Source organism: Tamandua tetradactyla, chromosome 2 (assembly GCF_023851605.1).
Source record: "Tamandua tetradactyla isolate mTamTet1 chromosome 2, mTamTet1.pri, whole genome shotgun sequence".
NCBI classification, from domain to species: Eukaryota; Metazoa; Chordata; class Mammalia; order Pilosa; family Myrmecophagidae; genus Tamandua; species Tamandua tetradactyla.
The window spans coordinates 152723985-152749810 of NC_135328.1; the positions used below are offsets into that span (position 1 = coordinate 152723985).

Here is a 25826-nt window from a genome sequence, read left to right on the forward strand (position 1 = left end):
TCCAGAGTAGCCTCTCAACTCATTTGAACTCTCTCAGCCACTGATACTTTATTTGTCACTTCTTTTCCCCCTTTTGGTCAGGATGGAATTGTTGATCCCATGGTGCCAGGGTTGAATTCATCCTTGGGAGTCATCTCCTATGCTGCCAGGGAGACTTTCACCCCTGGATGTCATGTCCTACTTAGCTGGGGAAGGCAATGATTTCACTTACAGAGTTGGGCTTAGAGAGAGTGAGGCCACATATGAGCAACAAAAGAGGTCCTCCAGAAATAACTCTAAGGCATATGTATAGGCAGGCTAAACTTCTCCACTGCCTACCTCAACTTCACAAGAGTAAGACTCAAGATCAAAGGCTTGGCTTATTGATTTGGGTGTCCTTAATATTTGGCACAGTAACAGGGGATTCCCTGATAGTAAAGTCTAATAGTTCCACATTTCTTTCTCCCATCCCTCAAGGGACTTTGCCAATGCTTTTTCATTATCTGCTTAATATATTCCAGGATGTATGCAGGCATTACATTAAGCTATACAGGATTAAAGATCTTCATTCTTATTCTGGGCTCCCTGTGTTACCATTGTTCAAATGAGCTATCCAGACAAGTTGAGTAATATTGTGTGCTACAGAAAATTTAAGTTCCAGACCAAATATACCTTTCTTCCTTTGGCCTCAAAGAGTTAGTGTGGTTCTAAAATATAGACAATGTTTTCCTGTTTCTTGAGTTCTGAATTATCTTAATCCCAACCTGATCAATTTCATTTTTATCTCTAAATACCAGGTTATAGATATATAAAACAGCCTCTCAAAATCCAGCCTCTCAAAATTACTGCTCCAGACTAAATGTGTTTGCTATAAAAGCTTACAAACTAGGCCCTTGTTTTCTTATAAGCATTGTTCTTTCATTTCTGGCTTATTTTCCCTCATGAAATGTCCCACAGGTTCATTCACAATGCCACATGCCTCATTACTTTGTTGCTTTTTGTAGCAACACAATATTCAATCATATGCATACACCATTGTTCACCAATCTACTTCTCAGTTAGTGCATCCTTCAGCCACCTGCATTCATTAGGCATCATGTAAAGTGCCCAAAGTACACAGTCAATCAACACTCCCACTTTTAGATAATTTCACTGTTCACCCACACCAAATAGGAAATCTAAACTTCCCCTTAACTCTTGTCCCTACTGCCATTTTTGAAGTCTGCTATTGCTGTGGTACTGCTGATGTTTTCCTGTTAAACATAGCCCATAGCATGCAATGGCAATTTTTCCCTGCGCCCTGGACTTAGACGTTTTTTGTACAAGAATCATACCTTTGAAGTAGTTCTTGCATGAACTTATTTATATTTATAGTGTTAATCAGTGGGACACATAGGTCTATACAACCACTTTCAATATTGTTCACCTTCAGTATGGTAATATTACTTATAGACCCACTAGAGAACCACCTTTACTTCTATCTATTCCCTTATATTTAAGTTCAACCTCGTTAGCTAACCATTTACCCACCTTTAGCTTCTATGTATCTCAATGTTCCCTATATTCTGAATTGCAAGCCTCTGATTTTACCTTTACCATGGTCATAAAAGTGGAGTCATACAGTATCTATCCTTTTGTCTGGCTTATCTCACTCAGCATTGTGTCCTCAAGGCTCATCCATCTTGTCGTGTGATTCAGGATGCATTTAATCTTATTGCTGCATAATATTCCATTTTTTGTGAGTGTGACTAATGCTGCTATGTATATCAGTGTGCAGGTGTCAGTTTGTGCTACTGCTTTCAGCTGTTCTGGGTACATACAAGTAGTGCTATTGCTAAATCATAGGACAACACGACATTTAGTTTCCTAAAGAACCACCAAACTCTCTCCCATAGTGGCTGTACCACTATACATTCCCATCAGCAGTACATAAGTGTCCCAATTTTTGCATATCCTCTCCAACATTTATAGTTTCCTGTTGATTTAATAGCAGCCATTCTGCAAGGTGTGAGGTGATATCTCATTGTAGTTTTGATCTGCATTTCCCTTATAGCTAAGGAAAATGAGCATCTCTTCGTGTGCTTTTTAGACATTTGTGTCTGCTTCTCAGAAAAAATGCCTATTCATATCTTTAGCCCTTAGCCCATTTTATAACTGGGTTGTTTGTTCTTTTGTTGTTGAGTTGTATAATCTCTTTAGGCATATAAGAGATCAAACTTTGTCTGATGTGCGATTTCCAAATATTTTCTCCCATTGAGTTGGCTTCATTTTTTTTTCTAACATGGCAGGCACTGGGAACTGAACCTGGGTCTCTGGCATGGTAGGTGAGAACTCTGCCTGCTGAGCCATGATGGCCTGCCCATCTTCACCTTTTTGACAAAGTCTTTTTTTATTTTGAGGAGTTCCTGTCTATCTATTTTTGTTGTTGTTGTTGTTTGTGCTTTGGGTCTAGAGTTTAGGAAGCTATCTCCTATTACTAAGTCTTGAAGATGCTTCCTTACATTTTCTTCTAGAAGCTTTATGGTGCTATTTTTTATATTTAGGTGTTTGATCCACTTTGAGTTAATTTTTGTATAAGGTGTAAGGTAAGGGTCCTCTTTAATTCTTTTGGTTATTGATATCCAGTTCTCCCATGTCCATTTATTATTTTGTCCCAGTTCAGTGGATTTGGGGGCTTTGTCAGTAATCAATGGGCCATAGATTGGTGGTCTACTTCTGCACTTTCCATTCAATTCCATTAGTCAATACGTCTATTTTTGTGCCAGTACCATGCTGTTTTGACTACTGTGGCTTTATAATAAGTTTTAAAGTCAGGAAGTGTTAATTCCCCCACTTCATTCTTTTTAAGGATGCTTTTAGCTATTTGGGGTCTCTTTCTGTTCCAGGTGAATTTGATAAGTAGCTTTTCCAAGACTTCAAAGTAGTTGTTGGAATTTTGATTGCTGCTGTGTTGAATCTGTAGATCAATTTGGGTAGAATTGACATGTTAACTACATTTAACCTTCCTATCCATGAGCAGCAAATGTCTTTCAGCCTATTTAGGCCTTCTTTGATTTCTTTAACAATGTTATGTAGTTTTCTGTATGCAAGTCCTTTATGACCCTAATTAAGTTCATTCCTAAGTACTTGATTCTTTTTTTTTTTAATTTTTTTTTATTAATCAAAAAAAGAAAAGAAATTAACACAACATTTAGAAATCATTCCATTCTACACATGCACTCAGTAATTCTTAGTGTCATCACATAGATGTATGATCATTTCTTAGTACATTTACATCGATTTAGGAAAAGAACTAGCAAAACAGCAGAAAAAGATATAGAATGTTAATATAGAGAAGAGAATTAAAATAATAATACTAATAAAAAATATATATATATATAAAAAGGAAAAAGAAAAAAACAAAAACAAAAGATACAAACACACAAACAAACAAACAAACAAAAAACCATATTTCAGGTGCAGCTTCATTCAGTGTTCCAATCTAGTTACATTACACTTAGGTATTATTGTGCTGTCCATTTTTGAGTTTTTGTATCTAGTCCTGTTGCACAGTCTGTATTCCTTCAGCTCCAATTACCCATTATCTTACCCTGTTTCTAACTCCTGCTGGTCTCTGTTACCAATGATATATTCCAAGCTGATTCTCGAATGTCGGTTCACATCAGTGGGACCATACAGTATTTGTCCTTTAGTTTTGGGCTAGACTCACTCAGCATAATGTTCTCTAGGTCCATCCATGTTATTACATGCTTCATAAGTTTAGTCTGTCTTAAAGCTGCATAATATTCCATTGTAGGTATACGCCACAGTTTGTTTAGCCACTCGTCTGTTGATGGACATTTTGGCTGTTTCCATCTCTTTGCAATTGTAGATAATGCTGCTATAAACACTGGTGTGCAAATGTCCGTCTGTGTCTTTGCCCTTAAGTCCTTTGAGTAGATACCTAGCAGTGGTATTGCTGGGTCGTAATCCATTCTGCCATTCTATGTCTTTTGATTGGGAAATTCAGTCCATTAACTTTTAGTGTTATTACTGTTTGGATAATATTTTCCTCTACCATTTTGGCTTTTGTATTATATATATCATATCTGATTTTCCTTCTTTCTACACTTTACTCCATACCTCTCTCTTCTGTCTTTTCGTATCTGACTCTAGTGCTCCCTTTAGTATTTCTTGCAGAGCTGGTCTCTTGGTCACAAATTCTCTCAGTGACTTTTTGTCTGAGAATGTTTTAATTTCTCCTTCATTTTTGAAGGACAATTTTGCTGGATATAGGAGTCTTGGTTGGCAGTTTTTCTCTTTTAGTAATTTAAATATCTCATCTCACTGTCTTCTAGCTTCCATGGTTTCTGCTGAGAAATCTACACATAGTCTTATTGGGTTTCCCTTGTATGTGACAGATTGTTTTTCTCTTGCTGCTTTCAAGATCCTCTCTTTCTCTTTGACCTCTGACATTCTAACTAGTAAATGTCTTGGAGAACGCCTATTTGGGTCTATTCTCTTTGGGGTGCGCTGCACTTCTTGGATCTGTATATTTAGGTCTTTCATAAGAATTGGGAAATTTTCAGTGATAATTTCTTCCATTAGTTTTTCTCCTCCTTTTCCCTTCTCTTCTCCTTCTGGGACACCCACAACACGTATATTTGTGCGCTTCATATTGTCATTCAGTTCCCTGATTCCCTGCTCAAGTTTTTCCATTCTTTTCCCTATAGTTTCTGTTTCTTTTTGGAATTCAGATGTTCCATCCTCCAGTTCACTAATTGTAGCTTCTGTCTCTTTAGATCTACCATTGTAGGTATCCATTGTTTTTTCCATTTTTTCTTCTTTGTCCTTCACTCCCATAAGTTCTGTGATTTGTTTTTTCAGATTTTCTATTTCTTCTTTTTGTTCAGCCCATGTCTTCTTCATGTCCTCCCTCAATTTATTGATTTGGTTTTTGAAGAGTTTTTCCATTTCTGTTCGTATATTCAGCATTAGTTGTCTCAGCTCCTGTATCTCATTTGAACTATTGGTTTGTTCCTTTGACTGGGCCATATCTTCAATTTTCCAAGCATCATCCGTTATTTTCTGCTGGTGTCTGGGCATTTGATCAGATTTCCCTGGGTGTGGGACCCAGCTGGTTGAAAGGTTTTTCTGTGGAATCTCTGGGCTCTGTTTTTCTTTTCCTGCCCAGTAGGTGGCGCTCGTGGCGGTCGTCTGTCTGCGGGGCAGTCGGCCCGGGAAACTGCGTGTGGAGGCGGGGGTCGTTGGCCGCCGCGGCTTGGGGGAGTGCCGGTCCAAATTGCCCAGCTGGCCCAAAACGCCAAGCGTGAAGGGAGGGCTCCGCTATCCAACGTTCCCAGTCAGACCAGGGAGCCACGTGCGTGGAGGGGACCCCAGTCGCCAGCCGCCCCGGCCGGGAAAACATGCGCCCCTCGGGTATCTCACCGCAGCGGATTCTCCCTGCCCGTTCAGCCGTTCCAGAATGGGGTACGCTGTCTTTTTGGTCTCTGTCGTGGCTCCGGGAGCTGTTTCATATTGTTTCTGTTTCTTTAGTTGCTTTTCTGGAGGAGGAACTAAGACCCACGCATCTTACTAAGCCGCCATCTTCTCTGGAAGTCAGTCCAGTACTTGATTCTTTTAGTTGTTATTTTGAATGAAATTTCTTTCCTTAACTGATTTCTTGGTTAGGTCATTGTTTTTGTATAGAAACATTACTGATTTTTGCACATTAATATTATATCCATCACCTTGCTGAATCCATTACCTTGCTCAAGTAACTTTGTAGATTTCTCAGGATTTTCCAAATATAGTATCATGTCATCTGAAAATAATGAAAGTTTTACTTCTTCCTTTTCAATTTGGATGCCTTTTATTTCTTTGTCCTACCTGATTGTTCTAGCTAGAACTTCTAGTGCAATGTCGAATAATAGTGGTGACAGGGGGTATCGTTGTCTCATTCCTGATCAGTCATTCTTCACTGAGTATGATGCTGGCTATTGGTTCTACATATATGCCCTTCATCATATTGAGGAAGTTACCTTTGATTTTGATTCCTGTCTTTTGAAGTGTTTTTGTCATAAAAGTATGTTGAATTTTGTCAAATGCTTTTTCAGCATCAATTGACATGATCATGGGATTTTTCCCTTTCCATTTCTTAATGTGCTGTATTACATTAATTGATTTTCTTGTGTTGAACCATCCTTGCATTCCTGGTATAAACCCCAAATATTTGTGGTATATAATTCTTTTAATGTGTTGTTGGATTCAATTTGCTAGTATTTTGTTGAGAATTTTTGTATCTATGTTCATTAGGGAAATTGCCCTGTAGTTTTCCTTTCTTATAGCATCTTTACCCAGTTTTGGTATCAGAATGATATTAGCTTCATAAAATGAGTTAGGTAGTGTTCCTTTTTCCTCAATTTTTTTGAAAATTTTGAGCATAATTGTTGTTAGTTCTTTTTGGAATGTTTGATAAAATTCCCCTGTAAAGCCACCTGGCCCAGGCCTTTTCTTTGTAGGAAGATTTTTGAAGACTGATTGAATCTCTTTATTTGTGTTAGGTTTATTGAGATCTTCTATTTATTCCTGAGTTAGTGTAGCTTGTTTATATGTTTCCAGGAATTTGTCAATTTCATCCAAGTTGACTAGTTTGTTGGCATATAGTTGTTTATAGTATCATCTTATGATTTCTTTTATTTCTTCTGTGTCTGTGGTAATGCACTCTTTCTCATTTCTGATTTTATTTATTTGCATCCTCCCTCTTTTTGTCTTTGTCAGTCTTGCTAGTAGCCCATCAATTTAATTGATTTTCTCAAAGAAAATCAATTGGTTTTATTGATTCTTTCTATTGATTTTTTGTTCTCCTATTCATTTAACTATGTTTTAATCTTTGTTATTTCTCTTCTTCTATTTGCTTTGGGCTTAGTTTACTGTTCTTCCTCAAGTTCCTGAAGGTGAGCAGTTAAGACCTCAATTTTTGCTCTTTTGTGTTTTTTAAAATAGACATTTAGGGCAATAAATTTCCCTCTCAGCACAGGCTTTGCCACATCCTGTAAGTTCTGATATGTTGTATTCTCATTTTCATTCATCTCCAGATAGCTACTGATTTTTTGAACAGTTTCTTCTTTGACCCACTGCTTGCTTAAATGTGTGCTATTTAATCTTCATATATTTGTGAAAGCTCTCATTCTTTGGTGGTTATTGATATTGAGCTTCTTTCCACTATGATCAGAGAAAGTGCTTTAAATAATTTCAATTTATAAAGACCTGTTTTGTGCCCCAGCATATGATCTTCTGTAGAATGTTCTATGAGCACTAGAGAAGAATGCATATCCTGGTGTTAGGGGGTGTAATGACCTATATACATCTGTTAGCTCTAATTAATTTATCAAGTTGTTTAACTTCTCTGCTTCCCTGTTGATCTTCTGTTTGTTCTATCTGTAAAGGAGAGTGGTGTGTTGAAGTATCCTGTTATTGTTGAAACATCTATCGCTCCCTTCAGTTTTGCCAATGTCTGTCCCACATACTTTGGAGCACTTTGATTGGGGGCATAAATATGTATGATTGTTATTTTTTCTTGGTGATTGTCTCTTTTATTAATATATAATGTCCTTCTTTGTCTTTCATGATGCCTTTATATTTAAATTCTATTTATCCAATATTAGTATAGCTACTCCTGCTTTCTTTTGGTTACAACTTGCATGGAACATCTTTTTCCATCCTTCCACTTTCAATCTATTTGTTTTCCTGTGTCTAAGATAAGTCTCTTATAAGCAGCATATAGTTGGATTATATTTCTTAATCCATTTTGCCAATCTTTTAGTTGTTAAGTTTGGTCTGTTAACATTCAAAGTTGTTACTGAATGGCATTTCTTGAATCCAGCATATCTTTTGGATTTCATTTGTCAGATCTATATATTCTTTTCCCTCTTTCATTTTTTATCCTTTAAGTTACCCTTACTGGTACTCTTTAATTCTGTGACCTCCTCCAGAGCTTCCTCTCCTTTTTTTTCTCTTTTTGGCCAGTAGGTCTCCCTTTAGCATTTCTTGTAGGGCCAGACTCTTGCTGACAAATTCTTTCAAGATTTGCTTGACTGTGAAAATTTTAATCTCTTCAGGATTTGTTTGGCTGTAAAAAATTTAATCTCACTTTTGAAGGACAATTAGGCTGAGTATAGGATTCTTGGTTGAATGTCTTTCTCTTTCAAGATCTTAAATATATGATACCACTACCTTATTTCCTCCATAGTGCCAGTTGATTGGTCTGAATTTGGTCTTGTGTGGTTACCCTTGCATGTAGTAAACTGTTTTTATCTTGCCACTTTCAGGATTTTCTGCTTCTCTTCAACATTTGATAGACTGCTTAGTATGTGTCTTGAAGAAGTTCTATTTTGATTTATACTATAAATAAATATTGTAGTTCATTGAGCATCTCTGACTTGCATATTTGTGTCCATTATAAAGGTTGGGATGTTTTCTCCCATTATATCTTCAACTAATCTTCTTAGCCCTTTACTTTTCTCCTTATGGGACACCAATGATTCTTATATTTGTGCACTTTGTTTTTTCCATCATTTCCCTGAGATTCAATTAAAATATTTCCATCTTTTTTGCTATTTGCTGTTTTGAGTGTTTAAAATCAGTTGTCCTGTTCTTTAGTTTGCTTATTCTTTTTCTGCCTCTTCAAATCTGCTGTTGTGTAACTCTAGTATGTTTTTTTTTTGCATGGATAGGCACAGGAAATAGAACCCAGATCTTCAGCATGGCAGGTGAGTACCATGGCCCGCCCCCTAGTATGTTTTTTATTTGGTCTATAGCATCTTTAATCTCAGTGGTATTTGCTGTTTTTCTATTTATTCTTTCAAATTCCTCCTTATGCTCTTCTAATGTCTTCTTGATTTCTTTTATGCCATTAGCCATCCCATTCATTTTACTTAGTAGAGTTATATGAACATCTATGTTTAGTTGTTCCAACATCTGTGCCTCCTCTGGTATTTTAATTTGGTCATTAGGCTGGGCTTTATCTGTCTACATGATGATATGCTTAGTGATCTTCTGTTGTCTTTGTGGCATGTAAATATCTTGATTGGTTTACTTTAGAAGTTGATTTCCTACAGTAGTATAAAGCCTTTACTGCAGGATGGATATGGAGCAGGATGCAGGACATGGGGCAGGGCACAACAATGCAGTGATCCATTGCAGTACAGGTATAGGCACAAGTTGGGGATGGTACATTGTTGCCTGTGAGTGTGGTTGCCCAGTGGCAGGGAGGATGTGGCTCTATGGGTGCACCAGTTTTGGGGACAGGACCCTGGTGTGCACTGGTCTAGGGGCATGGCCCTTTGTGCACATGAGCAAAGCTCAGGTTATTGGGTTGGTGTTCTAGTTTGCTAGCTGCCAGAATGAAACACACTAGAGACAGGTTGGCTTTTAATAAAAGATGTATTTCATTAGTTCTTCAGAGGAAAGGCAGCTAACTTTCAACTGAGGTTCTTTCTTACATGGAAAGGCACAGGGTGATCTCTGCTGGCCCTCTCTCCAGGCCTCTGAGTTCCAACAACTTTCCCCAGGGTGATTTCTTTCTGCATCTCCAAAGGCCTGGGCTGAGCTATTAGTGCTAAGATGAGGTATGCTGAGCTGCTTGGGCTGTGCTATGTTGAGCTCTCTCATTTAAGCACCAGCCAATTAAATCAAACATCATTCATTGCAGCAGGCATACCTCCTAGCCAACTACAGATGTAATCAACAACAAATGAGGTTCACATGCCATCGGCTCACATCCACAGCAATAGAACTAGGCACCTTCACCTAGCCAAGTTGACACCTGAATCTAACTACCGCAGTTGGCATTGGACATCTGTGGGCTGGGGGCAGATGTAGCCTGGCTGTGCTGGTCAGAACTTGCCCAGAGCTGGGATGTCATGACTGGGGGGCATGCACTTGTGTAGATCTTAGAGGGCCATAAACTGATCTACACATGTGCAGAGCTTGGAGGTCTGGGGGTGGTGGTGCATGGTTGTATGGGCTGGGGGTGGGTGTAACCTGGGTATGGAGGTAAGTACCTGCAACCTTTACATGCTGGTGACCACCTACAGGGGTAGGGAGGAGGAGGTAGTGCTCAGGAAGGGTGGGGTGAGACTGTGCTTATGCAGAAGAGGTGGGTTGGGCTTGGGCAGGCATGCATGCCTGGGGTGGGGTCATGAGGAGCATAAGCACATGAGAGGTTGGTGGGTGGGATTGACTGGAATGCTGGGAGGGAAGGCAAGTGACGGGGTTCAGTTGTGTGGGGTATGGAGTAATTGCTAGTTGTGGGGCTGTGCTGGTGAGGGTGTACTATCTCCCCATCTGTGCACTCCTGAGGGCTCTGAACTCCTGTGTTAGGCTGTTTGCACAAGCTGGGCAGGCTCCAGTTCTCTGCTTCTTAGTTCCTCAGCTTTTGCAATGAGGGCTGCCCTATGTAGTGCAGCAGACTCTCCAAGGTCATTTACACGTTGGAACCTCTGTCTCAGTCACCCTCCCATCCCTTCTCTAACTGTTCTTTGGAGTAGGGTTGAACTCAATCTATCTTATTCCACCATCTTCCCAGAACTCTCTTTAGTCTCTTGATTTGGTAACTTACACTGATTGATTTTGGAATGTAGAACTAATCTTGCATTTCCTAGCTAAACCCTATTTGATCATGATGTGCTGTCTTCTTTATACATTGAAAGATTTAATTTGTTAATATTTTCTTGAGGAGTTTTGTTCCTTTGTTCATAGAGAACATCAATCTGTAATTTCTATTGTCTGGTTTTGATATTAGGTTAGTGCTGTTCCCATAAAATGATTTGGGAAGTTTTTCCCACTTATTCTATTTTCTAGTATAGTTTTTGGCAAATTGATACTATTTCTTTCTTATATGGTTGGTAAAATTTGCCAATGAAGCCTCTGGGCCTGGCATTCTCTCCATTGGAAGATTTTTACTATGAATTCAACTACATTAATAGGTATAGGGATATTCAATTTATCAATTTTTTGAATGATCTTTGGTAGTTTGTGTCTTTCAAGGAATTGATCCATTTCATCAATACTCTCAAATTTATTGGCATAATGATATTTATAATACCCTCTTTGGCATGTCTATGGGATCTGTAGTGATGTCTCCTCTTTCATTCCTGATATCAGTAATGTGTGTCTTCTTTCTTCCTTTCTTGGCCAATCTAGTTAGATTATCAGTTAATTCAATTGATCTTTTCAAAGAAACAGGTTTTTTTCTGTCACTGGTTTTCTTAATTTCTTTTTCTGCTTCAATTGCAGTGATTTTTTGCTCTCATTTTTATCATTTCTTATCTTCTGCTGGATCTGCATTTAACTTGCTCTTCTTTTCCTGTTTCTTAAGGCTGAAGCATAGATCATTGATTTGAGGATTTTGTTTAGCTAGTATAAGCATTTGATGCTATAAATGCCCTCCTCTACATGCTACTTTATCTGCATCTTATAAATTTTTATATGTTGTTTTCATTTTCATTTTAATTAAAAATGTTTTTCCTTGTGACTTCCTCATTGGCCCATGGATTATTTTTTTTTTTAATTTTTTTATTAATCAAAAAAAAGAAAAGAAATTAACACAACATTTAGAAATCATTCCATTCTACGAATGCACTCAGTAATTCTTAGTATCATCACATAGATGTATGATCATCATTTCTTAGTACATTTGCATCGATTTAGGAAAAGAACTAGCAAAACAGCAGAAAAAAATATAGAATGTTAATATAGAGAAGAGAATTAAAATAATAATACTAATAATATATATATATAAAAAGGAAAAAGAAAAAAAACAAAAACAAAAGATACAAACACACAAACAAAAAACCATATTTCAGGTGCAGCTTCATTCAGTGTTCCAACCTAGTTACATTACACTTAGGTATTATTGTGCTGTCCATTTTTGAGTTTTTGTATCTAGTCCTGTTGCACAGTCTGTATCCCTTCAGCTCCAATTACCCATTATCTTACCCTGTTTCTAACTCCTGCTGGTCTCTGTTACCAATGATATATTCCAAGCTGATTCTCAAATATCGGTTCACATCAGTGGGACCATACAGTATTTGTCCTTTAGTTTTGGGCTAGACTCACTCAGCATAATGTTCTCTAGGTCCATCCATGTTATTACATGCTTCATAAGTTTAGTCTGTCTTAAAGCTGCATAATATTCCATCGTAGGTATATGCCACAGTTTGTTTAGCCACTTTCTGTTGATGAACATTTTGGCTGTTTCCATCTCTTTGCAATTGTAGATAATGCTGCTATAAACACTGGTGTGCAAATGTCCGTCTGTGTCTTTGCCCTTAAGTCCCTTGAGTAGATACCTAGCAGTGGTATTGCTGGGTCGTAATCCATTCTGCCATTCTATGTCTTTGGATTGGGAAATTCAGTCCATTAACTTTTAGTATTATTACTGTTTGGATAATATTTTCCTCTACCATTTTGGCTTTTGTATTATATATATCATATCTGATTTTCCTTCTTTCTACACTTTACTCCATACCTCTCTCTTCTGTCTTTTTGTATCTGACTCTAATGCTCCCTTTAGTATTTCTTGCAGAGTTGGTCTCTTGGTCACAAATTCTCTCAGTGACTTTTTGTCTGAGAATGTTTTAATTTCTCCTTCATTTTTGAAGGACAATTTTGCTGGATATAGGAGTCTTGGTTGGCAGTTTTTCTCTTTTAGTAATTTAAATATCTCATCCCACTGTCTTCTAGCTTCCATGGTTTCTGCTGAGAAATCTACACATAGTCTTATTGGGTTTCCCTTGTATGTGACGGATTGTTTTTCTCTTGCTGCTTTCAAGATCCTCTCTTTCTCTTTGACCTCTGACATTCTAACTAATAAGTGTCTTGGAGAACGCCTATTTGGGTCTATTCTCTTTGGGGTGCGCTGCACTTCTTGGATCTGTAATTTTAGGTCTTTCATAAGAGTTGGGAAATTTTCAGTGATAATTTCTTCCATTAGTTTTTCTCCTCCTTTTCCCTTCTCTTCTCCTTCTGGGACACCCACAACACATATATTTGTGCGCTTCATATTGTCATTTAGTTCCCTGATCCCCTGCTCAAGTTTTTCCATTCTTTTCCCTATGGTTTCTGTTTCTTTTTGGAATTCAGATGTTCCATCCTCCAGTTCACTAATTGTAGCTTCTGTCTCTTTAGATCTACCATTGTAGGTATCCATTGTTTTTTCCATTTTTTCTTCTTTGTCTTTCACTCCCATACGTTCTGTGATTTGTTTTTTCAGATTTTCTATTTCTTCTTTTTGTTCAGCCCATGTCTTCTTCATGTCCTCCCTCAATTTATTGATTTGGTTTTTGAAGAATTTTTCCATTTCTGTTCGTATATTCAGCATTAGTTGTCTCAGCTCCTGTATCTCATTTGAACTATTGGTTTGTTCCTTTGACTGGGCCATATCTTCAATTTTCCGAGCGTCATCCATTATTTTCTGCTGGTGTCTGGGCATTTGATCAGATTTCCCTGGGTGTGGGACCCAGCTGGTTGAAAGGTTTTTCTGTGAAATCTCTGGGCTCTGTTTTTCTTTTCCTGCCCAGTAGGTGGAGCTCGTGGCGCTCGTCTGTCTGCACGGCAGTCGGCCTGGGAAACCGCGCGTGGAGGCGGGGGTCGCTGGCCGCCGCGGCTTGGGAGAGTGCCGGTCCTAATTGCCCAGCTGGCCCAAAACGCCAAGCGTGAAGGGAGGGCCCCGCTATCCAACGTTCCCAGTCAGACCGGGGAGCCACGTGCGTGGAGGGGACCCCAGTCGCCAGCCACCCTGGCCGGGAAAACACGCGCCCCTCGGGTATCTCACCGCAGCAGATTCTCCCTGCCTGTTCAGCTGTTCCAGAATGGGGTACGCTGTCTTTTTGGTCTCTGTCGTGACTCCGGGAGCTGTTTCGTATTGTTTCTGTTTCTTTAGTTGCTTTTCTGGAGGAGGGACTAAGACCCGCGCGTCTTACTAAGCCGCCATCTTCTCCGGAATCGCCCATGGATTATTTATAGGTATGTGAGTTTATTCCCTATTAACATCTAGGGACTTTCAAGACATCTTCTATTTTTTATTTTCTAGTTTAGGATTATTGTTGTCAGAAAACATACTTTGAATGATTTCAATTCTTTAAATTTGTTCAAGTTGATTTCATGGTGTAGAATGTTGTTTATCTTGGTGAATGCTCCTTGTATTCTTTAAAAGAAAATGTATTATGTGTTGGTGGAGTATTCTATAACTTAAATTAGATCAAGTTGCTTGATAGTGTTCAGGCCTTCTATATTCTTATTTATTTTCTGTCTACTTATTCTATCAAATACTGACTGAATAGTTCAGAAGTATCCAAGTATAATTGTTGATTGGTCTATTTCTTCTTTAAGTTATTTCAGTTTTGCTTCATATGTTTTAAAGCTCTCTTGTTTGTTGCATACAAATTGAAGATTGTTATGCCTTCTTGGTGAAGTTATTCCTCTATCATTATGTGAAAAACTTATAAATCTGTTAATACTTATTGTTTGTGATCTACTTTGTCTGCTATTACTATAACCACTCCAGCTTTCTTCTGATTAGTATTAGCATTGTATATGTTTTCTATCCCTTTATTTTAACCTATCTATGGCTTTATAGAAACTTACAGTAAGTTTCTCATAAACAGCATATAGCTGCATGCTATTTTTTCTCCAAACTATCAATCTCTGTCTTTTAAGTAGGAGACTCAGACAATTTACATTTAATGCAATACTCATGTGATCATATTTAAATTTACTATCTTACTAGTTTTTTTCTATTTGTTCCATCAATTATTGTCTTTCTTTTACTGGCTTCTTCCACTTTGAATATTTTTTTTATGAATTCCATTTTATTTCCACTACAGGCTTGCTAGGATTTACTATCTATATATATATTTAATGTATCATTTTTGGCAGTTTAACCATAAATTTTTAGATGTATTTGTTTGTTTTTACTTTTTATTTTGTGTTATTTGTAGCCCTTGGAGTTCTCTGATCTTCTTGGCTCTATGGCTTACAATATTTCCTTACGTAAAAAAAAATTCTCAGACATTATCTCTTCAGCTATTTCTTTTCCCATTTGTCTGTATCTTCCCCATCTAGAACTCAAAATAGCCATACTTTCCTACAACTCTTGGATACTATGTTCTCTGTCTCTTAGCCTCTCTGTCAAACTGCATCTCTTTCTTTGGTCTGTCTCTTCCTTTACTCTTTGTATCTCAACTTGGGTAATGTAAAAACTTCCATTTTCCTTTTTATAATACCCAATGACTTATATTTATGTTTACTTATTCTTTCCCAATTTGTGTTTCATCTAGTCGTTCAGCTCATTGAAGGTATTCTTTATTTCTGTTGTGTTTAAAAATTATTTCTAGCATGTTACATTTAACTCTTATAGTTTCCATTTATCTATTGAAATATCTCATCTATTCATGAATGTCCAACTTTTCCACTGCATCCTTTAACATAATAATCATAGTTATTTTAATCTTTATTTCTAATGATTCCAAGACTGGATCATCTGACTATGGTTCTCTTGATTGCTTTATGTCTCAAAAATTAATCAGTTAGTTTTTTTCCCTCTTTTATCCTTGTAATTTTTTATTGAATGCTGGAGATGGTGTGCAAAGCAAGAGATACTGAAGTAGATATTTATGTCTGGAAATGTGCCTGCAATTTCTTCTGTAAAAGTCATTCATGGGTGAATCAGTCTAGTCTGGGGTTGCCCTGGGTTTGTGCATGCATCTTCTTCCACAAGGCCATGCATGTGAGAGTCTGAGACAAACCTAGGTTTGAACTCTTTTGCTGTTAAGGTTTCAGTGCATCCCATGGTTGAAATTCCTCTAATTAAGTCTTGTGATTGGGGTGTAATGCTGGGGTTTCAGATGTGTTTTCCATTCATGCTCCACCATTAGATTTAAAAGTCATTTTTGTGTATCTACATCACATAGAATGTCTCTCTGTACTCTTTCTCCACACCTAGAGGTTAATTTTTCTTGCTTTTTATTCTGTGCTTGCTAGGCTGGAAGAGGCAGACAGTGTTCTCTATTGTCCTTGTCCAGTCTCAATCTTAGGCAGACTCTATTCCTGGGCATTAGGAGTGAGATTTTCTGTATTTTTTTTCCCTCCTCCTCATGGAAGCCAAACTTGCCCTGTTTTTGAGGCAGATATTGATTAGAGGAGGGTTTTTTGATCCTCAACCAGCATTAGTAAATCTCTTATTATATTGATATAGGATCCTGGACCCAGGACTCTTTTCTCCCCATTCCCCAAAGACAAAGTTTTGCTTTTCTTTTGTCTTTCTCTACCAGTAACAACAGATCTTTACCTGTGTCCTAGGTATTTCAAGGTTTTCTTTCCTTCTCTCAAAAGTTTATATGTTTACTTGATGAGAGAAGGTTTGAGGCACGGAGGCAAAGTTTCAAGCATTTTCCTCAGTGTAGTTGTTCTGTTTCCCAACCTTTGCACCACTAAGAGCTGATTTCTTTATATCCTATTTGGCCCTTAAGCTTTCTTGTGAGCACCTACTGGATACATGTGGAAAACACCCTGTGAATGAGTACAAACTCCCCTCATGTCTGGAACTTCCATGGATTCCATCCTGTTGTGCTGGCCCATATTTGGCATTTAGCCATTCTTCAAAATTTCAGCTGCTTTTCTCTTATCATTATCTGTGACAATTTCTCCTCCTCCCATGCTCTTTAAGAGTGAGCCAGTCTATCCATCCTGACTTTCTTGGGGAACTTGTCCTTCCTCAGATGTCGTTCAATTGTACACAAAATTGCCCTTTTGGTTGTGTTTTTGAGGCTTAGTGTAAAGTTCCAGCTAATTATATAATTATCTAGAAGGAAGTTTTAAACCTGTAGCAAAAGTTCTCTTGAAATAATTCCTGATAAAAGATAACAGAAAGAAATTGGCCAGTTTACTCTAGGATGAATTTTTTCATATGGATCAATTCAGTAAAATTTCACACAGACACATGCACACATACATATGTGTGTGCAAACAATGATTAGTTGATGGCCTTGGGAAAACAAAATGTTTTGTTAACTTAATTTTAGATTAATGTATAATACTATGCCAGTTTGAAAGTATGTACCCCAGGAAAGCCATGTTTTAATCTTGATTCAGTCTTGTCAGGACAACTGTTTCTTTTAATCCTGATTCAATATTGCAGGTTGGAGGCTTTTGATTAGATTACCTCTACAGAGATGTGACATGCCCAATTGTGGGTATGACCTTGATTCGATGGAGCTATGACTCCACCCATTCCAGGTGGGTCTTGATTAGTTTGCAGGAATCCTTTAAAAGAAGAAACATTTTGGAGAGAGTCAGAGGTGACGGAAACAGAAGCCACTGAGCTGACAGAGACAGCTGATGTAGATGCTTGGAGAATAGTTGCTTCAAAGAACAGAGACAGGGATGCTTGGAGATGCTTGGAGTCCAGCAGATGTTGCCATGAGATGGTAAGCAAGCCTGAAACTGGAAAGAGCCAAGGGAAGCCAAGAGATGAAAGCCAGCCCCAGGAAAACAAAGTGAGGGACCCTCACATGGACAGAGACTGAAAACAACAGAGCTCAGGAGCAAGGGACCAGCAGATGCCAGCCACATGAGTACCCAGCTGAGATAGGTGTTCCAGACCACTCTGCCTTTCTTGAGTGAAGTTAACCTCTTGCTGGTGCTTTAATATGGACATTTTCACATCCTTAGAATTGTAAACTTGTAACTTATTAAACTTTCCTTTTTAAAAGCCATTCCAGTTCTGGTATATTGCATTCTGGCAGCTTGCAAACTAACACAAATACATATCATAAAATGCACAGAAATATACAGTTCAACAAGACTATATCCTTGTGTTATTAAAGGTTGATCTTTGTTTTCCATGTGAAGTACTCAGCTTCCACAACAATTAAATAATACAGAGGATGGAAATAATTATGTTTTGAATTGAGATGAATCTGTAGTTTTGTGTGACATCTATTTCTCCACTTATTTTCCCAAGTCTCATAGCCTTTTTGGATGAAGTTTAAACCTCTCAAATGTCTTTTGCCAAAAATTGAATCAGAACAGGAGCTGCTAACTTTTGAAAACAAGGGCTTTACTGATCTTCTTAAATCCTTGCAAATGGAGACAGAACTGCTCCATTGTTTGGGACCTGGGAATATCAGCTCCTATCTCCTGTGACCTGGCTGGTAAGGAAATTATAGGAAATTAGGGGCTCCAATCTAAATAACAGAAAAAAAGAACTTTTTCATTTACCCAACTTCTTCCTCTCAGAAATGAGTTCAATCTGGGGAAGCCTCAACTTCAGGCAATGATGTATAGTCTCCAAATGATACTGATCCTGAGGAGAGGACTAGTTGTTCTCCTTGTGGACCATAAGTTTCATAGTTGACCTGGACTCTCTGAATGTGTTGCTGAGTCTCATCAAAACAAGAAATGGCAGTCCAGAGAGCTTCTTCATTGACAAATCGCTCTTAAAATTTCCTGGGAGTCAATGTCCTCTGAAAACACTTGACTTCCTTGTCAGGTTTCAGTTTTCAGAGCTCTGAGACTTCTCTCCCATGTGTAATGTAATTGCCATCAGACAATCAAGGAAACATTAGCAAAAGGTCTAATAGAGAAAACTTTTTACCCTCTTCTTCAGTAATAGTAGAAGACTTCCTTCACATTCATACAGTATTTCAGAGAATGTTTATCTATTAATTCACTATTTGCAAATCAACTCAGTATTTCACTTTTTCCTGTAATACCATAAAGAAAATGCCCCTGATTTTCACCCTCCATCATTTTCAAATGAGGTAAACCAAAATGAAAAATTTGGCATGAACTTCATTCTTGAGTCTAGGCTATGGTGGTATCAGAAGATGGAAAGGGGAGGGAACTAAAGAGGTTTAAGATTACTGACTGATTATTTTGCTTGAAGCACCAAGTCAAACTAGGCATGTCTCACTGATGGAGTTGGCCTCAGAGGTCCTGGACTCCTATTGTTGTTTCAGGGGAGACTGAGCTGACAAAGATGAGGCTTTCTGCATGCAGAAATGAAGGACAACTGCAGTACTCCTGACTTTCTCCAAGCCCAGGTCTGAAACTTTCCAAGGACAAGGAAGCCCAGGTATCTGGACAAGTTCCCAGTTAGCTGTTGAGCATAGTTTTCTCTTCTAGCACAAAAACCAAAGATTTGATTAAGAAAGCAAACTCACTTCTCTTGGGAAGATCTGGAATTGCCTTGCCAGCCCTTTAGACATAGAGTCATCAGTACTGTGGTGGCCTAATAGCCCTGATCTGAATCTTGAATAAAAGTCTCCAGAATAAAGCTGACCCCAATTTAAGGAACACCTTTATAAGGCAGCTCTTCTCCTTGGCACATTTATTTTTGGAATATGTGCTGCCCCACCCACCCCCAGTTCTGCCCCTGCATGACCATCTGCCCAGATGACCTCTCTATCCCTAGCCTATGACCTATCCCAGACATATTGTTCTCTGTGGATTAATTTGCCCAGAGATGACCTTGGCTTTTGGTCTGAAAAGCTCTTCCAGAAACCCTAAGCCTAACAGCTTCTAAGAAGGTCTGACCTAATATCATTGAATCAACCAAAATTAAGGGATAAAAATTCATCTCCTGAAAATTGCAGCCAAGGAGTTTTCAGGTGAGATGGAAAAGTAGGGAGTGAGAACGCAACTCAGTTCTTCCTCTAGGGCAGATAGTGAACAGCTAGAAATTGTCTGAAACAGACGTTCAGGGGCCCCAGAGACCAGAAAATCGCTGTGCACCTTCCAGCAAAGAGTGGGAGGAAGAGACTGATAAAGTGCCATGAAGAATTGTGAGAACTCTCCCCAGGCAGAGTTGCTGCCCATCCCCCACCCTTGCAGCAAGCTACCTCCAAGTCCAGTCTGTGGCTAGAAATAAAAGTCCTCTTCTCCAAGAATAGAGTAGGGAAAGAATGGCCAGACACTGATCACAGCTTTTGGTTAGTGAACTCAGATTGCTGGGTCCTGGTCTTGAGACCAGGCATAGTTTCAACCCACCCAGGACAAAAAGCTAATGACATCCTCTGTCCCAACCCTGCTCCTGATAGAGGTGGAAGTGAAGGTGAGATAGAGACACAGGACCTTCTTGGGGTTGTGGGAAATAGTTTGCTGAAGGGTGGACCTTCTTGGGGTTGTGGGAAATAGTTTGCTGAAGGGTGGCTCTTCTTCAAGGAAAGGGGGCTGGGCATGGCTGAGCAGCAATCATGGGTTTTGACTAGCTAATTAAGATCACTGGGTCCCAGATCTGAGCTAAGATTTCAAGCCATCCAGGACAAAAGTGACTGGCAATCTGTTTAAACCACAAAGGAGGAGGTGAATGAGACTTAAAGGCACAGTGCCACTTTAGGACTGCAGGGAACAATTTGCTGAAGAGTGCCACCTGCTGGACAATCCAGGAAAGCACAGATTCAGGGGGCTGTCAAAGAGAAGTTTTGCATCCTTCTCGGTCTCTTCTCCAGGCAACGCTGGAACTGCTATATACCCCCTTTCATGGGTCCCTGGCCCTGTTTGACTGGTAAATACTGACTTAGCAAAATCCTTTCTGGGGTGACCCTCTTCCCAGAATTTGTTCCCCAGAAAAAAGCAGATAGAGACAATGAAAAGAGTGTCTTAAAAAAACAAAAAACAAAACAACAACAGCGAGAAAAACAACTATAGAGACAAATAAAAAAAAAGAACAGGCTGGAGGAGCTGAGCCCAGCACCAGAGGCTGGAGGCCACAGTTTGCAGAGTTCTTCTGCATCCCATCTGAATCACCAGGAACTCATGCCCTTGCCCCACCATGCTCCCAACACATTCTCCTCCCCTTTTTATTCTGAAGGTGCTGAACGGGGCTCCCCTCCAGCCGGAGCCGGGCACTGCTCAATCCCCTCCAACTTTCAATGTTCCACACTCCTCGGCCAGAGCCTCTCAAGCTTCTTTTTTCCCCTCCCCCTTCCACCCACACCCTCCCCCAGCTGCCTCCATTTCCTTAAAGATGGGTATTTTCCATCTCTCCCTCCCCAACACTGTAGCTGCATGCGTGAGGGGGCTGGGTGGGTGGCTGAGTGTTTCAAGAAAGAACTTCACCAAGATGTCCAGGAATAGGCAAAGGTCCAATGATGAGAGCCCCAGCACCAGCAGTGGTAGGCAAAGGTCCGATGATGAGAGCCCCAGCACCAGCAGTGGTAGTTCAGATGCGGACCAGTGAGATCCAGCCCCTTCAGGGCCTAAAAAAACAAGAAGAAAGAGAAACTTCTGCTACCAAGCAGAAGAAAAACATCAAACTCTCTAGCAAAACCACTGCTAAATTATCCACTAGTGCTAGAAGAATTCAGAAGGAGCTGGCTGAAATAACCCTTGATCCTCCTCCTAACTTCAGTGCTGGGTCCAATGGCGATAACATTTATGAATAAACGTCAACTATATTTGGTGCACCAGGTTCTTTATGTGAAGGTGGTGTTTTTTTTTAATATCACATTTTCATCAGATTATCCATGTAAGCCACAAAAGATTATTGTTGACACCAGAATCTACAACTGCAACATCAGCAGTCAGGGAGTCATCTGTCTTGACATTCTTAAACACAACTGGAGTTCTACTTTGACTATCTCAAAGGTTTTGCTGTCTTTTTGTTCCCCATTGACAGACTGCAACCCTGAGGCTCTTCTGCTTGGAAGCACAGCCACTCAGTATTTGACCAACAGAACAGAACATGACAGGATAGCTAGACAGTGGACTAAGAGATACACAACATAATTCACATAATTTCTACACAGTGTGAAGGAGCAGAAGACATCTTCTCACTGTGCTGCAAATCTTCATAGCCTTTTCAATATAGACTTCTGTGTATATTCTACACTCTGCTTTTATCCTTTGGTGACTGGGAGACTTTCCAAAAAGGTAAATGCTATCAAGAGTAGAACTTTGTAGCTATAGATTAGTTTCTTTTAAAATGCCTACTTTCAAGTCTTGCTTCTTTGGGATATCAAAAAGTATTTTGTGATATACTAAGGATACTGGTCCTTAAGTCTACCAAATAATTATAGTTCATTTTAGCCTAATTCATTATCTGTATGAAGATATAAAAGTAGTTGTGGATGACTAGGAATTATATCATTTCTATTAAATCCAGATCTACTTCTGAGTATGTGGTGCATGCTGTTGTAAAAAATCTTTTAACTTTTACCTTTGTCAGTTTGTAATGAGAAGTGTCATGGTCAGTTTCATGTGTTAACTTTGCCAGGCGGTGGTGCCCAGTTGTCTGGTTGGGCAAGCCCTGGCCTGTCTGTTGCTATGAGGACATTTCAGGGACTTAAATCATGATCACATTGGTTGCATCAACAGCTGATTGCATTTGTTATCAGCTAAGGAGAGTGTCTTCTGCAATGAGTGATGCTTAATCCAATAATCTGAAAGGTTTTAAGGAGGATACAGAAGAGACAGTCACTCTTACCACTTCAGCCAGACAGCCTCTCCTGAGAGTTCATTGAGGACCTCCATCAGAGTTGCCAGCTTGAAGCCTGCCCTACAGATCTTGGACCTTTACATCACCATGGTTGCCCAGCCAACCTCTCCTGTGAATTCGTTGAAGACCTTCATCAGAGCTGCCAGCTTGCAGCCTGTTCCACAGACCTTGAACTTACCATCCACAAAGTTATGTGAGACACTTTTGTAAATTTTATATTTACAGCTGATTCTGTTTCTCTAGAGAACTTTAGGTAATACAAGAGGATTTCCTTTTATCCTTTGTAGCTCAGACATCACCTGATTATCATCTCAAACACAATAAACATGCTCCTGAAGGAAATTTAAAAAACAACAGAACAGATCAACCCTCTTAGAGAAGGAATAGAGGAAAGAAAGCTTCCCCTTTGGGATGAAGCAATTGTACAAATAGTGAAATTTAAAAATTGTACCACAAGCTCAGTGGAAGACTCAGATGAAGAGGAGATGAAAAAACTGCTCAGTTAAACATGAGCTATTTGGAAAGTCTAAAATAACTTGAATCAAGTATCAAACAAGAGCCTTAGCACAAGGCCAGTCAACAAGAAAACCCTAGATAAGAGAGAGAATCAAATGCAGATGACTAGTGTACCAGTTTGAAACTATTATGTACCCCAGAAAACATGTTTCAATTATGATCCAATCTTGGGGAGCCAAATATACTGTTTAGGGTGGAAATCCTTTGATTAGATTGTTTCCATGGTGACATACTCCACTCAATTGTGGGTGCAGCCTTTTGATTAGATGGAGCTATGACTTCACCCATTTAAGGTGTGTCTTGATTAGTTTACTGGAGTCATCTAAGAGGGGAAACATTTTGGGAAGAGTTCAGAGCTGACAGAGCCAACATGAGACCCAGATGTTTGGAGATTCAGGGCCCAGCAGACACCACCATGTGCCTTCCCATGACATGCTAAGCAAGCCAGAACTTGGAGAAAGCCAGGAGAAAACAAAAAATGAAATTGAGCACTGGAAAAGACAAGTGAGGAACCCCTATAGGACACAGAGGCTGAAAGCAATGGAACCCAGGAGCAAGGGACCAGCAGATGTCAACCACAAGCCTTCTCAGCTGACAGAGGTGTTCCAGACAGCATCAACCTTTCTAGAGTGACGATTACCTATCATAATTAGTGCCTTAATTTGGATATTTTCAAGGCCTTAGAACTGTAATTTGGCAACTTAAAAGATTTCCCTTTTAAATGCCATTCCATTTCTGGTATATTGCATCCTGGTGGATTTAGTAAGCTAATATACCTAGACATCAGCAAAAAACAAAATAAATAAACAAACAAAAAAACAAACCATACTAAGAAACAGGAAGATATGGCCCAGTCAAAGGAAAACATTAAAATTACAGAGGAGACACAGCATTTAGAATAACTAATCAAAGATGTTCAAACAAATCTCCTAAATCAACTCAGGAAATGAAGAAAATATAGCTAAAAAAGATAAAGGATATTAAGAAGACACTAGGTGAGCACAAAGAATAATCTGAAAATATAAAAAGAAACTTAATACTAATTATGAGAATGAAAGACACAATAGAAGAGATTAAAAATAAACTAGACTTGCCTCTATGAAACTTATTCCTGCAAAGGATAGGCTAAGCTTACTTAAAAATATGCCTAAGAGTTACCCCCAGAGAACCTCTTTTGTTGCTCAGATGTGACCTCTCTCTCTAAGCCAATGAGGCAGGTGAACTCACTGCTCTCCCCCCTTCCCCGCATGGTACATGACTCGCTAGGGTGTAAAACTACCTGGCAACATGGGATAGAAATCCTGGGATGAGCCAGGATCCAGCATGAAAGGATTGAGTAAACCTTCTTGACCAAAAGGGGAAGAGAGAAATGAAAAAAAATAAAGTGTCAGTGGTTAAGAGATTTCAAACAGAGTCGAGAGGTTATCCTGGAAGTTATTCTTATGCATTATATTGATATCCCTTTTTAGTTTATGGTGTATTGGAGCAGCTGGAGGGAAGTACCTGAAACTGTAGAGCTGTGCTCCAGTAGCTTTGACTCCTGAAGATAACTGTACAATGATATAGCTTTTACAATGTGACTGTGTGATTGTGAAAATCTTGTGTCTGATGCTCCTTTTATCTAGGGTATGGACAGATGGGTGAAAAATATGGATAAAAAATAAATAATAGGGTGACAAAGGTTAAAATAAATTGGGTAGATGGAAATATTAGATGGCCAATGAGAGGAAGGGGGAGGGGTATGGTGTGTATGACTTTTTCCTTTTTTTAATTTCTTTTTCTGGAATGATGCAAATATTTTAAAAAATGATCATGGTGATGAATACACAACTATGTGATGATATTGTGAGCCATTGATTGTACATCATGCATAGAATGTTTGCATGTTAAGAATGTTTATATATTAGGATTTATCAATAAAAATATTTAAAAAAATAAAATAAAATAAACTAGAGGATACAATAGCAGATTAAAATAGGCAGAAGAAAGAATGAGTGAATTAGAAGACAGAATAATGGAAATCTTTCATATGAAAAAGTAGATAAAGAAAAGAATGGGAAACACTTAGCAAAGTCTCAGAAATCCAAATGGCAGCACAAAGCCCTCAAATATATATGTCATGGTGTCTCAAAGGGAAAAGGGGAAGAAAGAATATTTGAGGAAATAATGGCCAAAAATTTCCCAACTTTCATGAAGGACATTAATATCCATGTTCAAGAAGTACAATGTACTCCAAACAGAATAAATCCTAATAGACCTATTCTGGAACACATACTAATCAAAATGCCAAGTGAAAAAGATAAAGAGAGAATCCTAAAAGCAGCAAGAGAAAAGTGATTTGTCAAATACAAGGGAAAATAATAAGGTGAAATGCTGATTTCTCATCAGAAACTATGGAAATGAGCATACATTGGAATGATATATGTAAAACACTAAAAGAGAAGAATGGCTAGCCAAAAATTCTTTATCTGTAAACTATTCTTCAAAAAATAAGCGAGAGTTTAAAATATTCACAGATAAACAGAAATTTGTCAACAAAAGACCTGCCCTACCAGAAATAATACAGGGAGTTCTGCAGGCTGAAAGGAAAGGATTGGAGAAAGAAATTTAGAGGATAGTGTAAAAATGAAGATTATCAGTAAGGGTAACTAAAAGGGTAAAAAGAGAGACAATAATAAGATATAGTATATAAAAACCAAGGAATAAAATGGTTAAAGTACTGCCTATACAATAAAATTGAAGGTTAATCGATTAAAACCCTCAAACAAAAGACACAGATAGAATGGCAGATAGTTTAAAATAAAAAGTATCGTCCATCAATATGCTGTTTACAAGAGACGCACCTTAAAGG

The 25826-nt window shown here is 38.7% G+C and overlaps 1 long non-coding RNA gene and 1 pseudogene across 1 annotated transcript in view; both read left to right on the plus strand.

Moving 5' to 3' along the window:
• LOC143662710 (uncharacterized) overlaps window positions 1–25826 on the plus strand; it is an 85206-nt gene that overhangs the window by 54140 nt on the left and 5240 nt on the right. The window lies entirely within an intron of this gene.
• LOC143654356 (ubiquitin-conjugating enzyme E2 E3 pseudogene) lies at window positions 20795–21870 on the plus strand (annotated as a pseudogene).